Source organism: Pteropus medius, unplaced genomic scaffold, assembly GCF_902729225.1.
Source record: "Pteropus medius unplaced genomic scaffold, Ma_sr-lr_union100, whole genome shotgun sequence".
Classification (NCBI taxonomy): domain Eukaryota; kingdom Metazoa; phylum Chordata; class Mammalia; order Chiroptera; family Pteropodidae; genus Pteropus; species Pteropus medius.
Window position 1 is genome coordinate 8,129,986 of NW_024352787.1, and position 14,674 is coordinate 8,144,659.

Genomic DNA, 14,674 nt, shown 5'->3' on the forward strand with positions numbered 1-14,674 from the left:
TAATAGTTATATTTTCCTTAGGAGATATATTGTGGAAGGAAAGAGGACACAGATAGCTTTTGTTGTTCTAATTCTAACAGTATGAAATACATTTAGTGGTAGTAAACTTTATCTGTAGTAAAATCCAGGTTTCCAGGCTAAGCTATTTCTATTTATAGCTTTTGAAATGGGGCATAATATTAGCTATCTCGCAAAAGCCATGCCAAGGTGAATAAGTTATGTGGAAAAGCTTAAAAAGTTTAAGTATAAAATATTATTTCAGTGCGAAGTGTTATAAAAGTATATTTGTATCTAATGTCTACTGTTAGGGTGGCACATATGGATTTAAAGGTTTAATAATATAAAAACATGCAAATATAGAAACAATGATTTCTAATGTATATTGTCTATGCCACATATAGATGGAAACCCAAAACTATAGGCATTTGTGTCTAATTGCTTTAAAAATAACTCAGAATATATTGTCCTTGACAAACATGTTTGGGTTTTAAGATTATTTGAAATTTGTGTCTTAAGACATATTTATGCTCGTATTTGTAATTTTTTTTTGGCAGAATTTGCTTTTTCTACCAAAATTAAGTTTTGATTGGAAAAGGCTTGACCTGTAAAACTGACCAAAATTTTCACAAAATGTAAACACATAGCAGTGTTCATCAAAGCCGTCTCTTATACAGATAAGAAAGCTGACCTCAGAAATATGAAGTGACTTGCCTACTCCACATAGCAGCTATAATCAGTGCACAAATTAGAACAAACAATTTCATGTGATCTCAGTTAACTTACAGTTCAGAGGGAACTTATGTATTTACATCAAAACTCTTCTTGGAAATCAAGAGTGATGCTGGAAATGGAAAAGTCCATATTGAGCATAGGGGCTAGTCAAAGCTAGGAATAAAGGCAATATAGCTTTCAGGGTATATAAGAATTACTTGGTTGCTCTGGAAGAATGACCATGTAGAGGTTTCATTTTGGGTGGCAATTCATATGTCACTTTCATGTTAAGATTTTCTTTACTATCTAGTCATCAGTTCTGAATAAACGTGGATATGAATATCAGGTCAATGTTTTACAAATGTACAAATTTACAGTTCATCATTGCGATACCAAAGCAATTTCATTTTGCACTGTGATTACTTTTTAAAAATCACATAAAATTTTTTATCCTTGTCTTTGCTTGTAAAGTATATATGTAGATACTTTTGTCTTTTTCTTTAATAATCCATTTTTCTAAATCAAGAAACAAAACCATCTCAAAATCATTAGCATTACTGTGCCGTGGGGAGGAGTGCCTGGATATTTAGAAGACAATAGGTGTTTCAGAAAGCATTTGCTTTCTATTTTTCTTTTTCTATCCCATGACTCTACACATCACTCTTACTTTTTAAGAGGTGCTCCTAGAAAATTGCAATAATAACTGATTGAAAATTTAACTTGCTTTTCAATGCTCTTTGGGGCATCTTTCATGTAATAGGCTGGATAATGTTTATTTCCATTTTCCCCACAGCTCTTCACACAGTACTTACATATAATAGGCACTTAATAAATGTTTGCTAAATGTGGATGGATGAGCAAAAGACAAATATAAGAGGTCTTTATGTAACTTGAAAGCAGAAAATTCAGACCTTGAAAGATCTAGAGTTGATTATATTGCCTTTTTTTAGGAACTTACTAGTATGAATCACAGAACCTGTTTATTATCATAAAATTTCAAAGTCTCTTTATTCAGCCTACCAACTTATGGGGAAATCCTTACCTAAATATAGCTAACAGTTTGCTGTGTGGCCAAATCTCCCTTCTTCCACTCATAGACATCTACTGCGCAGAAAGAGCTTCTCCCATTTCCAAAAGCTCTAGTTAAAATGTAGTTAAGGAAGAACTGCATTCATATACCTCGCCACCCTCTGGATATAGCTGCATATTTCAATTGAAGTCACTTTCAAACTAGCACCTCTCACGTTATAAACCTTCAACTATTTGAAATAATTTGAAATATTTTTTAGATTCCTTATATTATGCTTGCAATACCTTGTTAACTCTAATATGTTACTGCTTGTACTCTCCTCTTTGTATCTTGCCTTTATTTAAATCTATTGATATATGATTTATGAACCCTAATTGTAAAAGAAATAGAATCATCAATTCAGAAAATTTTCTTTAAATATATTCTTCGATAGAATTTACACAGGAAATTTTGACTTTCTTGAATTGTTAGAAATTTAATTATTCATTCAGGTGATTTCAAATATTCAAATGCACAGGTCTGGGGAAAAATAATCTTTATTCCTTAAATAACATTATTTGGTAATTTAAATTCTTATTTTGTCATGAACTGCAAAGAACTCTACTTTTTTGCATTGTGATTATGAAGTTATTCTTGCTCCAGAGTGGAGCCCCCTAGAGGGTAATGTGATGTGTCTCTTATCAGCACAAAGGATATTTTAGGCTCTCGAAAATATTAAATCAGTCAATCATCAAGGATATTTTCTTTGACCCAGTTTGCTTAAGTGATTTATATGGAAACTTAAAAGTTTAATGCCTAAAATTACTCCTGATATTGAATCTGTTTTTTAATTTGCTTTTTAGGTCCCACGGAACTTATTTAAGTTCAGAACTGTCATTGACTTAAAGGCTTAGGTACCATGATGAGCTCTATAAAAATATAACAAAAATCACACTACAGCTCTTGGGACATGGAAGGAAATGTGTAGTGAACCACAGAGAAACCAGCAGAGTTAGGGTAGTGCTTGAACTTTTGTTTCCAAAGGTGAAGCATCTAGTAATAACACAAGTGTTAATAAGGATTGCTATCTTTTTCTGAATTTATGAACTATGGAATTTGGCCAATACTGTCTGAGCATCCTGTTCTTCCTTTATTATTCACTTAAAATTCTGAGAGGAAAAGTTAAATTTTGACATGCAGAGAAGAAAAACTAGGTTCCCTGATGTACTTAATGAATAATACCATTTTGAGTAGGTAAATTCATTGTCATTTTTCAAGCTAACCCCTAACATTTGCATGGCCTGAGGCAAAAAAAAAAAATGGGTACCCACATGATGCAAATCTAAATACTTAAAGTTATAAATCAAGCCAACAAGCTGTCAAATTATATATGTTCCATCTCTTGTCTTAACGAATACAGCTTTGCAATGACTAGGAAGGCCAAGTTCAAATTTATAATTTCTGTCACTTTACGTTTTCATACAGGAACTAGTTCCCCACTATTGATCTATTCCTTTTATCTTTCTATCCTGACTGTATCTAGCATCACAAAGGACCTCAGCCTGTATGGCTAATCTCCAGCTATACTCCTAACCCCTGACAAAAATGCCGCCTTTGATCTCCTTTAGGTCTAGCGGTATGCATATGGGTAATGAGGTTCCCCTTAGAATCAGGATGGGCCTAAGGAAGATCCTTGGAAGTAATATCAGGGCCATTTAAACAGGGAATTTTGGAGTTCTGGCAACCCAGAGAATCGTCTATATAAAAGAATATGGGGAAGACCAGTGTCAATAGGCCTAAGACAGGGTTTCTTCTTGTCTGGGCCTAAGAATGACCTATCTTCCTTTTAAATGTCTCCCAGAAATTGTTCCTGGAAAATATACAAATGTGTGTGATGAAGACAGAGTTGACACTAAGGTTTCTGCAAATAAAGATATTCATATAACTCAAAAGGAAGTATCAGAGACAGAAATTAATGCAGAAACCTATGGACAGGGAGTAGGCCTATTTGATCTTGATCATCCTTCTCATTCACCTCGATCAAAGTTTCCCATTCATGAATAGTGTAAGACTGTATAAGAACCTTCCTATCATTGGTAGAAAAATTGAGAATGAAACTCACAGTTGTGGCCTGTCAGATGTCATTTTCCAGCTGTTGGGGTCATAGAACTAGAATGTCAGATAGGTTGAGAAGTAGGTAGCTATAATTAGTTCCTTAGGTAAACATTGGCATCCCTGTAAGTGGGAGAGTTAATGAGAGCCTTTTTCAATTTTCTTGTTGGCCCTTGAAAATGCCTTTGGCTTCTTGTCGCCAAATCCTAGCAAGTGTCAAAGTGCTGCAAGTTTCCACATTTAATATTGCATTTTTCATCTGTAGAACTTTATATCATACACTGATCTATGTCATTGTAGTTGCTCATGTTTTATATAATATAACCATCTCTGTCAGATTTAACGTTGACTCGATTTATATTGTACTCACATTATATTTTGAAAATATCTTTTCTTCAAAGTTTTAATAGTCATTTTTAAATTGGCTAGATTAAATTTAAGATGACTTCTGTGTGTGCTTGGGAAGTAGAACATGAGTTTAGATTTTGAAATTTTCATTTTTGGCAGGCACAGAGCAGGATGTGGCCTAGTTTCAAATGTTTATTCGAAACAAAAATTTAACTGGAATAGAATACTGTGCTTTCTGGAAAGAGTTCATAAAATTTTTGACTGTGGTTATTTTTGCACCTAAAGTATGTATTCCTAAACTTCATCCAGAAATTATTTTTTGATAATTTTAAAAGGATTACCATTGAGCTTATTTTTTAAAAAAGAAAGCTAAAAAGGCTTTCTTCAAGGTGTCTGCATTTTTACTGTAGTGTTGATGTTATGTATGAAAAATATTTCTGTAGTCAGAAAATTAATAGTTGGTGCATCTATTTATTAAATATTAAGAAAACATTCTTTAAATCTCCCCTTTTACATACTATTAATAAACTTGACATAAAGAGAAATCTTCAGTAAAAATACAAGTAATGAATACATAAAAAGAAACCTTTTGGGCTGTTCTTTAGAATGTAGTTTTAGTAGATAAATACTATTTAGTATTTTCTCTAATTTTTATTATACATTGACTTAGTAATATCAACAAAAACACTACTAAAATTTTCAAGTGCATACTATATGCATGCAAGTATGCATTTGTATGAGTGTTAGATAGTGTTCTAAGCACTTTATGTGTATTATCACAATCAATCTTCACAACAACACTAGTGAAATGAGTACTGTTTTTTATCTCTACATTAGAAATGAGAAAACTGAGGAACAAAGCACGTGATTTGCCCAAGGTCCCATAGTAGTTAGTATGTGGTGGAGCTGAAGTTTGAACAAGTCATTTAGATTTTCTTCAGTATATGAGATGCCCTTGGAAAGTTATGGAATTTATAAAGCATGGTGATTCAATAAACATGAAAACAATTTTAAATGAGGAAGTAAGTGGAAAGAATAGTAGTAGTTCATTTTCATATGGAATTCTGTGCTTATAAAGGAGCGCCAGACTTAGAGGAGGGAAATGCGATTCTAGTTCTAATGTTGCCACTGACTGGCTGTGTGGCACTGAACCTTACCCTCTCTGCGTTTCAATTTCCTCATTTATAAAATATGGAGAGTAATATTGTTTCACACGTGAGGATTAAATTAGATATTGCATCTTATTTTCTTCATAATAATTTTAAAAACATAGTTGTAAATACACACACACACACACACACACACACACACACTCACACACACACAAAACCTTTTCTGCCTTCCTTCCTCCTGCTTTTGTCTCTGAGCCTCAGGTTTCGAAGAAAACCGGGAGGGTTGAATATCACAGTTTTCCAGTGTCTCTATAACCTTGTGGTTACTATAAAAATTTTTGCTTTTTAAAAAAATCCATTATTTCATAGCAACTAATTTAATAGTCCGTTATTTCATTTAAACAAAATCTTGGATTTTGAAGACTATTTTAATAATCATTTTCATAAAACTATAGAGTTTAGAAAGAACTGAAAAAGCTAGCTACATAATTTAAAGTTCTAGGACAGCTAGAAATGTATCAGAGTTTCACTGAATCCTGTGTTAGGAGATTTTAACATAGCCAGCTCTAATATTCACGATATTTGCCACCACAATGGCCTCTTATCATTGATCTAAACTTTCCTTAAAAAAATTAAGTCTGTTCTTTACTTGAGAGGTATTTAGTGAAGCTGGGCATACCTTAATTGAATTTAGCTGTCACTTGTGTTAATTTTTGTACTAAGAAAAGCTTTTTTCTATTCCTTTTGCCATTCTTTAACTTTAAAAGACACTGTAATCATAATATGTGGAGACACAAACTGATCAGTAAACATATATAATTATATCTTCCCATTCTACATAGGTCTCATTTTTCAAAACAATCTCAGCATGCTTATAATAAAATACCAATATAGTATAAATTCATGTATTTATTCACTACCTTTGTCATTTTGGAGTTCTTTGTCATTATTGGTGCATTTTATCTAAGTTTGGACTTTTACCTTTAAAGCTAATCTGGCATCTAAACAACTCTGAAAGACTGAAGGCATGTGTTTTTTGTTCAGTTTAATTAAAAGTCAACAAATAACAAATAAGCAATATGGCTTAGTTATAATTTAGTAGAAAATGTCAGCTGAAAATAAACCCACATATTTTGTTACATTTTAAGTGGGGATAGCTTATATCCTGCCTGAAAAGTGATGTTGCCAGCATGAGAGAAGCAGCATATCCCTTCAAATTATTCATTCAGTAAATTTTGATGTGACACTATGTAGGTGATACCAAGTGCTATTAAAGTAATATTCCTAAGAAATGGTTTGTGTATATATTAACCATGACCTATGCTCAAATGGAAAATATCGCATGTGACATGTATACCTATACACAAATCAACACTGTTTGTTGGGGTGTTTTCAGTTATAAATATCATCTGTATTTGGCAGGGCATAGCAGTTTTTTTGCTTACTCATCAAGAATGAATATAAAAATCTTTTAAAATTCCTACTTAAGGACAGTAAAAATATACTTTGATGATACTAGATATTCACACTAGATTATGTAACTTAAACAAATATGTGAAGTACATTAAATGTACCCATAACTGGTCCTGTGTATTTCCATGACTGCACTCAAGGTCTGGGGTGTCAAATGACTGCACTTCACATAACACTGAATGTAAACACCATAATGGGTGTGGGCACTTCTAAAGAACTGCTCATGTCTATGGCCATGCTACCCTGAACAAACCGAATCCTCTCTGGTCTCAGAAGCTAAGCAGGGTTGGGCCTGGTTAGTACTTGGATGGGAGACCACCTAGGAACACCAGGTGCTACAGACATAAAAAGTAAAAAATAAATAAATAAATAAAAAAGAACTGCTCATAATTTGGAAAGCTGTGCTTATAAATATGCATATGTATGCTGTAGTGAGAAGAAAAAAACGATTGTGTACTATACCAAGAGATTGTGTCATTTAAGAAAATTATTTTTATTGGAAAGGTACAATTATATAACTCCAAAGAACAAATATATTTTAAAGCACTAAGAACTGTAATGTATATCATGACAAGAAAATATGTATTTGCTGAAAATCAAAAATACTATTTCAATCATTTCGGTTTGTGTTAGGGAATTCTGTAGTGAAGCCACAGGGCAAGGATTTTATTATGTTGCTGTTCTATTAATTTATCCCTTTGAGTATATGTTAGCTGTGAGCTGTAAATTACTTGCCTTTGCAGATAGCTTTTGTAACTCTATAGATAAAATGCAAAGTCAGCACTGTGGACTTTTTTTTTTCTTAAAGTAATGATTTCACCTCAAACTGTAATTGATTTTTCTCTTCCAAAGTATTTGTTTTTACAGTTACATGTACATTTTAATGTGCATGTATACCTTATTAAGTTTTTATATCTATATACACAATAGAGTATTGAAACAAGATTTGACTAGTTCAGTAATAGTACACACTTTGGTAACATTGTTATTCTGTAGTTTTGCGGTATATATCATTTTTGTGAGAGCCCTTCTTCCTGTTCCCCATAGGCACATCTGTTTATTGAAGAGAGCAATAGCAGGGAAAAAATGGAGAAGAGAGAAAAATGGGCTTGTATGAGACAGAATAGTGTGGTTCATGAATACAAATTCATACTCTCTACTCTCTATTCTCTCTTTGACAGTCTTTGCTGAACTCACATATAGTTTCTTATTTTTCTCATTGGATCCAATAAAATTGGACCTCAACATTCTTTTACAGGTTTTGAATATACATAATTAAGGCTAAATGGGCACTGTACTATCTTATGTAGAAGTATAATTCACAGAGAAATAGCAGTTTTTGGCCATATAAACAATAATTGGAAAACAGTTTGATTTAGTAATCTTTACCTAGATCATTTTTAGGCAAGTGCCTACTACTTGCAGCAACCGTCACTTTAAGAGTTTATATAATGCATTTATGTTGAAAATATAACTTATTAAAGAATACAGAGGAAACATGGCCTTGGCGGTTAACTTTTAGGGTCCTTCAAAGAATTAAGAGTTCTTAAACTAGAGCATGATCTACCAATTACTCAAAAGACACATAAACTCTCTGAAGATAGGCTTTCTTCTAGCAGCATTCCATCTGCCTATATAGCTTTTCCATTGTGGGTCTAGGGTGTATGTTTCAGTGATATAATAACTGTACCTAATTTTTACTCTAATATACTGACCCTACCATCTGCTAAGAAATAAGCCCCAGACCTGGCATTCGCTGCATGAATTGAAATAATACAATCAGGCAAGTGGAAGGAGACCCCAAATTTAGTGATTTTGAATAAGGTAGTAATTGAAAAACGGAAAGTATTTTCCTGAGCTCTGTTAAGAGAAATGGAATATTTTGAACCTAGAATATCCGGGTCAATTTGGGGTGCTTAGAAAAAGAAATTTGATCTGAGCTCTAAAGCAATAGCAAACAATATTCATTTTTATCTCCTTTACATTTGTACTTTGCTATAAATCAATTCTTTTTTTACTTGTAATTTCCCTGATAATACTAAGCTCTTTGAAAATTAGTTCAAGGAAAAAAAAATCAGATAACCTTAATCTTTTATACTAACAGTTTAAATGAGTTACTAGAAATCCTACTTTTAAATTTTACAACCATTTGAAGACAGATGGTAAACACGAATTTTCCATGTTTGAGATTTCACCGGTGATAGAAAAGATTTTATCGGTATGGAAGTAATTGGTTTAGATTTAAGAACACAGCTTCCTGCCCAAATGAATTAATCATTGATGAAAAACAGTACTACAGCATACTTAGTCAAGCTTACATCGTTCAATTTTATTTAGCTGCTTTTTATCAGGGAAATCATAGGCTAGAGAGACATTGACAGATTTGGGTATTTGTCTCGACCCGCCTCTCACAAACATCAGGAGACCACTGAATACAAGAAGATTACAGATTTCTTTGCAGCCAGTAAAATGCAAGAGAAAAATCTAGGCCTCGAGGCAGAAACTGAAGGGACAGAAGAAGGAAAATGAAACACAGAACAAATAAGCACTGGATAGTGCTCTATACTAAGCTTTTAAGAAAAAACATGCTGGTGTAAAAATTAAACTCTCACTTGTGTACTATGCTTGGAGTCATTTCTGTTTAACTTAATGAAATAGTAAATTGAAATTTGTAGCTCTATTTCCAATGATTATTTTAAAATTAAACTTGTTAATTTAAAGTCCCAATGCCAGAATTTTCATTAGATATTTTTGAAGGCAGATATTTGAATTTAGATGGGCCCTGTTGATCTCATTTTACTGTCATGTCTGATTAGTTGTTCTAGTCACCATGGCACTAGCACAAAACAGATAAGTTTGGAAAATGCATGTGACTAGGGTCTCACACAGAATAGTTTAGTGATCATTTCTTACACCACAGTATATGTAATAAAGAGGTAAAAGGAAAACAAAACAAAATTTAAAAGCACACGGATGAAAATTTGGCACAATATTTATGTTTTCTTATGATAGGGAAGGACATTCAACCATAAAATTAGAGGAAGATATTAAGGGGGAAAGTTTAAATAAATTTGATTATCTAAAAATTTGAAAGTACTTTATATGATAAAATACCATAAATGATATCCTGGAATAAGATAGTTGCAATATATATGATAACTTGAAAGCTGATAAACAATATATGTTGAATACTTTTAATCACAAAAAGATATATATCCCAGTTAGGGCAAGAGTGGGGAGGATGAGTGAAAAGCATGAAGAAACAACTCATAAAAGCTGAATTAAAAATGTTTTTTCAAGTCAATAAACAAAGAATTTCTTATAAGAGCAAGTATGTGAGAACACTGTTATTTATCAAATTAATAAAGATCAAGACATATTAGTGCTAAACGCTAATTGGAGCACAATGAGACCAATGCTATATGCACCAACTTGAGGGATATAAAGTATTTTTTGGAAATCAGTTTGGAGATATTCATATTTTTAGCCCAATAATCCAAAATCTAGGAAGCCTACTTATGGAAATAATCATAAATGTACATAAATACTGATACAAAAATATTGCAGTAAAAAGTATCAACAGAAATTTCAATGACAGGGAGGAGTTAAATAGTAGTGCATTCAAACAGAAAAATTTAAGCAACTAAAAATAATCTTAAAGATTATTTAATAAAAAAATTATAATTAAAAGTGAAATAATAAAATCTATGTTAATTATCTAATGCCAATTTTATTTTTAACCTATACAAACACACACATATATATGTATAATCCATGTATTTATATATAGTAAAGTAAAATAGCCAGGAAATATAAATAATGGATAACTCCTAAAATGTGAATCATATGGATCAATTTACTTTCTCATTTTCAGATATAATAAATACACAAATATATTTTACTGTTGCAATCAAAAAGTAAAGAAAAGATCTTCTTAGAAAAATTTCATTTACATCCTTAGTAGAGGTATAAAGAAATCATTTAATTCATATTCTAATTTATATCTCTTTTCAAAGTTCTTACATTATAGTTTTCATTTTTTAAATGCATTTAAAGATGTTAACTTTCAAGGTATTCCATTTAGTATATGTGAAATGTGATTCTTATCTTCCACATGAATGCTGTCAGTTTTAAGAAGCATAATATATATGAATCCTATGAATATTTCCATTAAATAGTAAGCTGTTTAAAAGTAATTTCCACTAGGCCCTAAAGTGACCACTTCTTTTATTCTATAGTTTGCTCACTGATTTTTAATTCTATGTCTTAGAGATCTTAGTTTTCTACCTATCCAGTGATAGAATAACACATATGCTTCAAACCCATAGGACATTGATAGGCATAATTACAATTAATTCCAAATTTCAAAATACAGTTGATTTGGACATTGGAAGCTTCATGCAATAGTACACAGTCTCTTGTTCCTCAGCAGCAATCTTTCTCAATAACAGAATTATATTAAGAATCTCCTTTAAAGAATGAACTCAAGGACATGAGAACAAGTTCCTCTTTAAATTGTGGGTCCTAAGCACATCACTTGTGCCTTCCTAGCCAGGTAGATTTTCTTGGTCAACAGGCAGTTCTCCCTCATATGAGTCAGAGACTGATCAGTTTTATGGTTCTGCCACTCTTGAGGTCTCCTCGTCTATATTCCTTAGTTAGAAAGAAAAAAGAGAATGGCAAATACTTCCTAAGAGCATAGTCTGAAAGTGACACACATTTTATTGCTGGGACAAGTCATATGGCTAGACCTAATGTAAGGGATCCTGGCAAAATGTAATCTAGTTGAGTGCCCAGGAAGGAAAGAAAATGGTTTTTTTTTTTTGTTTGTTTGTTTTTGGTGAAAACTAGCAGGCTATTATTATACCAGTTGTACCAGATGATGGAATAACACAGATGAATTATTCAAGTCTCTGTAGACTCTAGAGAACTCCTAATCTCATAGGATAGAAACAACTACATATATGTAATTCGAATGGAAATAAAAACCAATAGATGCCTCTCTGTTCAGGGTCTTCTATATAGTGATATGTATAGATTAATGCTTTAGTCTATATTTCTATAATCTTGTATGCCCATTCATTTATTCATTCACTCAGCATCCTCCTCTCATGAGTAATCTGACTAGCTGTGCTAAAGTATATGAAGAAAAGAGTCAGAAAAATGAGCTTATTTGTTGAAACAAATAGGATCTAACTTCAAGTGACATAGAATCACACATCTGATTTTATATTGTGATTTGTATCTGTATGTCCTGAAGAAGTTGGAAGTAATGGGATGTTTATGATATATCAGAATGATCTTAATAAAAAGTGGTTAAATGAAATAGAACCTTGATAGAATTGCAGAACTTCAATGTTAGACGTAAGAATGGCGATGACACTCTAAATACAGGAGCAATGTAATTGTACATTATACAACCCCAGTGCAGAGCTCTCTGGGGAATGGAAAAGTCAAATCATAGCACACAGTCATCAGAATTTGCTCCTGTACCTCTATGTCACATTGTGGAATGATGATGTCTGTTTTATTACTGCCTGTTTTCCGATACCACTTATAAGCTTTCTGAAAACCATCATTCTATATATTTTCATAATCATTATCAAATTTTCTGCCATAATTTTACATTCCTTTGATTATATTATATTAACTTTTATTGGGAGCCTTCAAAATTTAGTTTGCTTCCATTTTAGAAAAATAAAACCAATGAGAAGTGAGAAAGACATGCTTTGAGAATGTATAATGATAACTTTCTAATAATAAAAACAAATACTGCCATTTTAAGCAGTTCTGTTTCAATAAGATCAGTGTGATTATTGTTTGTAGAACAAGAAATGAGGCACAGTGTGGCCTAAGTAAGGATGCTGTGCAAGGGGCTGGCTGTATGAATGTGACATTCTAGTCCACTGTTTGAAATACATACTTTATAATTAAATTATACAATGAGAACCATTTGCTCTCTGTACTGTAATTATGTCTTGGACCAGGATTTGATTCATGAAATATTACATCTCTGTAAAATTGTCAGAAATAACAAGTTACCAGTATTACAGTATGCAAGGACATCCAACCTGGAAATAACAACTAAGAAACGGGAATGAACAGAAATCGGCAGTCAGGAGATAATAGGAAAAACTATTCCCCAGTCATTCACTCTTATTTACAACTACATATTCTATTTGCAGGGGCACCAGCACATCAAATAATCCAGGTGCATGGAGCGGGGCAAGCTCTTCTTCTAGGCAAGATTTGTATGGATCACAAGGGATTTGAATACAGAGGCTTGACATTATTAGCTCATAGGCCCACGAGAGCTCACCTGAGTTGGGAATATCAGAATTAAACTCAAGAGTGTCTAGTCTAACTTCTGTGAAAGAGTCTGCAAGAAACTAGGTGAGAGGCCTTGCTACCTCTCACGTACCTTTATGCTAGACTAGGGGACAAAGTTGTGGCTCCAAGGCTTAGTAATGCATTCTTTTATGCCAGTGACACTGACAGCTTCAAACATGCAGACTAGACATACACAGTATAGTGGTGGTAGGTAGGAAGGCTCCAACTTCATGATCATTAGGTCTTCAAGCTGAACACAATAAAGTTCCCATCTGAAGGCCATAGTTCCACAGTAGCTCTATGGACAACTAGGCCTTGTTCTGTTTTTTTGTAGGTTTCAAGAGGAACAGAGCCTTAAAGTTGTCTCTGACATCTGTGTTGTCCTAGCAAAGAAGGAACTGGCTATATTTTTGTCACCAACACAGTAAAATGTGCCAGGTAAAATATTTTTAGACATTCAACTTAGAAAAAGGGAGTTGAGTTGTTCACATAACAAAATGACATTGAATTTCTCTTAGAAAGTAAACTATTAATGTGAAACAAACAGTACTTTTAGAATTTTCAAGAAGCAGACTTTCTCAAGTAGCAATAAATTTGCTTCTGAATGTTAGTATATTGAAATCAATGTAATTATGTTTAGTATAGGTACATAAGAATGAGAATTACCTTTTCTGGCTTTTTCCCAGCTCTATTTGAATTTCTTATAAAAATTACTGATTTACATCTCAGTATAGCCATATCAAAGGATAATTAAAACATTGTAGAATTCTAATTTTTCTGAAAATTAGGAATTAGTTTTGTTTTACCCAAATAAATCACTGCATGAAAATTAGAGGAATGAGAAACCTAATTAAAAAAAAAAAGTCTCTGTAAGAATCTTTTTTGTACAACATTGAGTGCTATATTTGGTAATTACCATTTTACTTATGCAGCTCATCTCATACAAAGTTCTTAGATGTTACTGGAGCCTATTATTACTGGATTCTACCATTAAAGTCTTTATAATAGATCACCAAAATGGTAAAAAACACCTTGGCTGCCATTTAATAAAACTGATTTCAACTTCCAACACACTCTGTAGTAATTTAAAGATTATGGTCTAGTTTCCCAGCCAAGCAGATACTGCAAATAGATATTAGTGAAGAAAAAAAAGCCTGGAGTATTGTTTTTTGATGAATGCAAATCTCTTTTCTACATAATTTATATTAAGTCTCTGTGTTGTGATTTGTGAAAGTAGAAGGATGATGATTATCATCAAATCCTAGTAAAATATCTGTGTGTTAAATCCACTCTTTTCTTTATCACCCATATTCTTTACTGATGATGTTCTCTCAGCTAATCCTGAGAAAAACATTTAGTATTGTCCTCATTTCTACCTTGACACAGTATTTATTATGGGTGGAAAAAGGATACTTCTGGAATTTATAAAATTGGAATCAGGCCTTGATGATGTCTTTTAAAAATAGAACTCGATGAAAATTGAGTAAAATTAATTGCTTTTGGAGTGCCTTTCCCCCTTACTTTATTTAAACTTTTACTTTTACAAAAATTTTATAGCAAGCCTAAGATACCCATAGTA

The 14,674-nt window shown here is 32.5% G+C and overlaps 1 protein-coding gene and 1 pseudogene across 2 annotated transcripts in view; both read left to right on the forward strand.

The window, feature by feature from the left end:
- MAGI2 (membrane associated guanylate kinase, WW and PDZ domain containing 2) overlaps positions 1 to 14,674 on the forward strand; it is a 1,217,785-nt gene that overhangs the window by 45,617 nt on the left and 1,157,494 nt on the right. The gene's annotated exons all lie outside the window — the stretch shown is intronic.
- Positions 6,991 to 7,109, forward strand: LOC120591947 (uncharacterized; annotated as a pseudogene).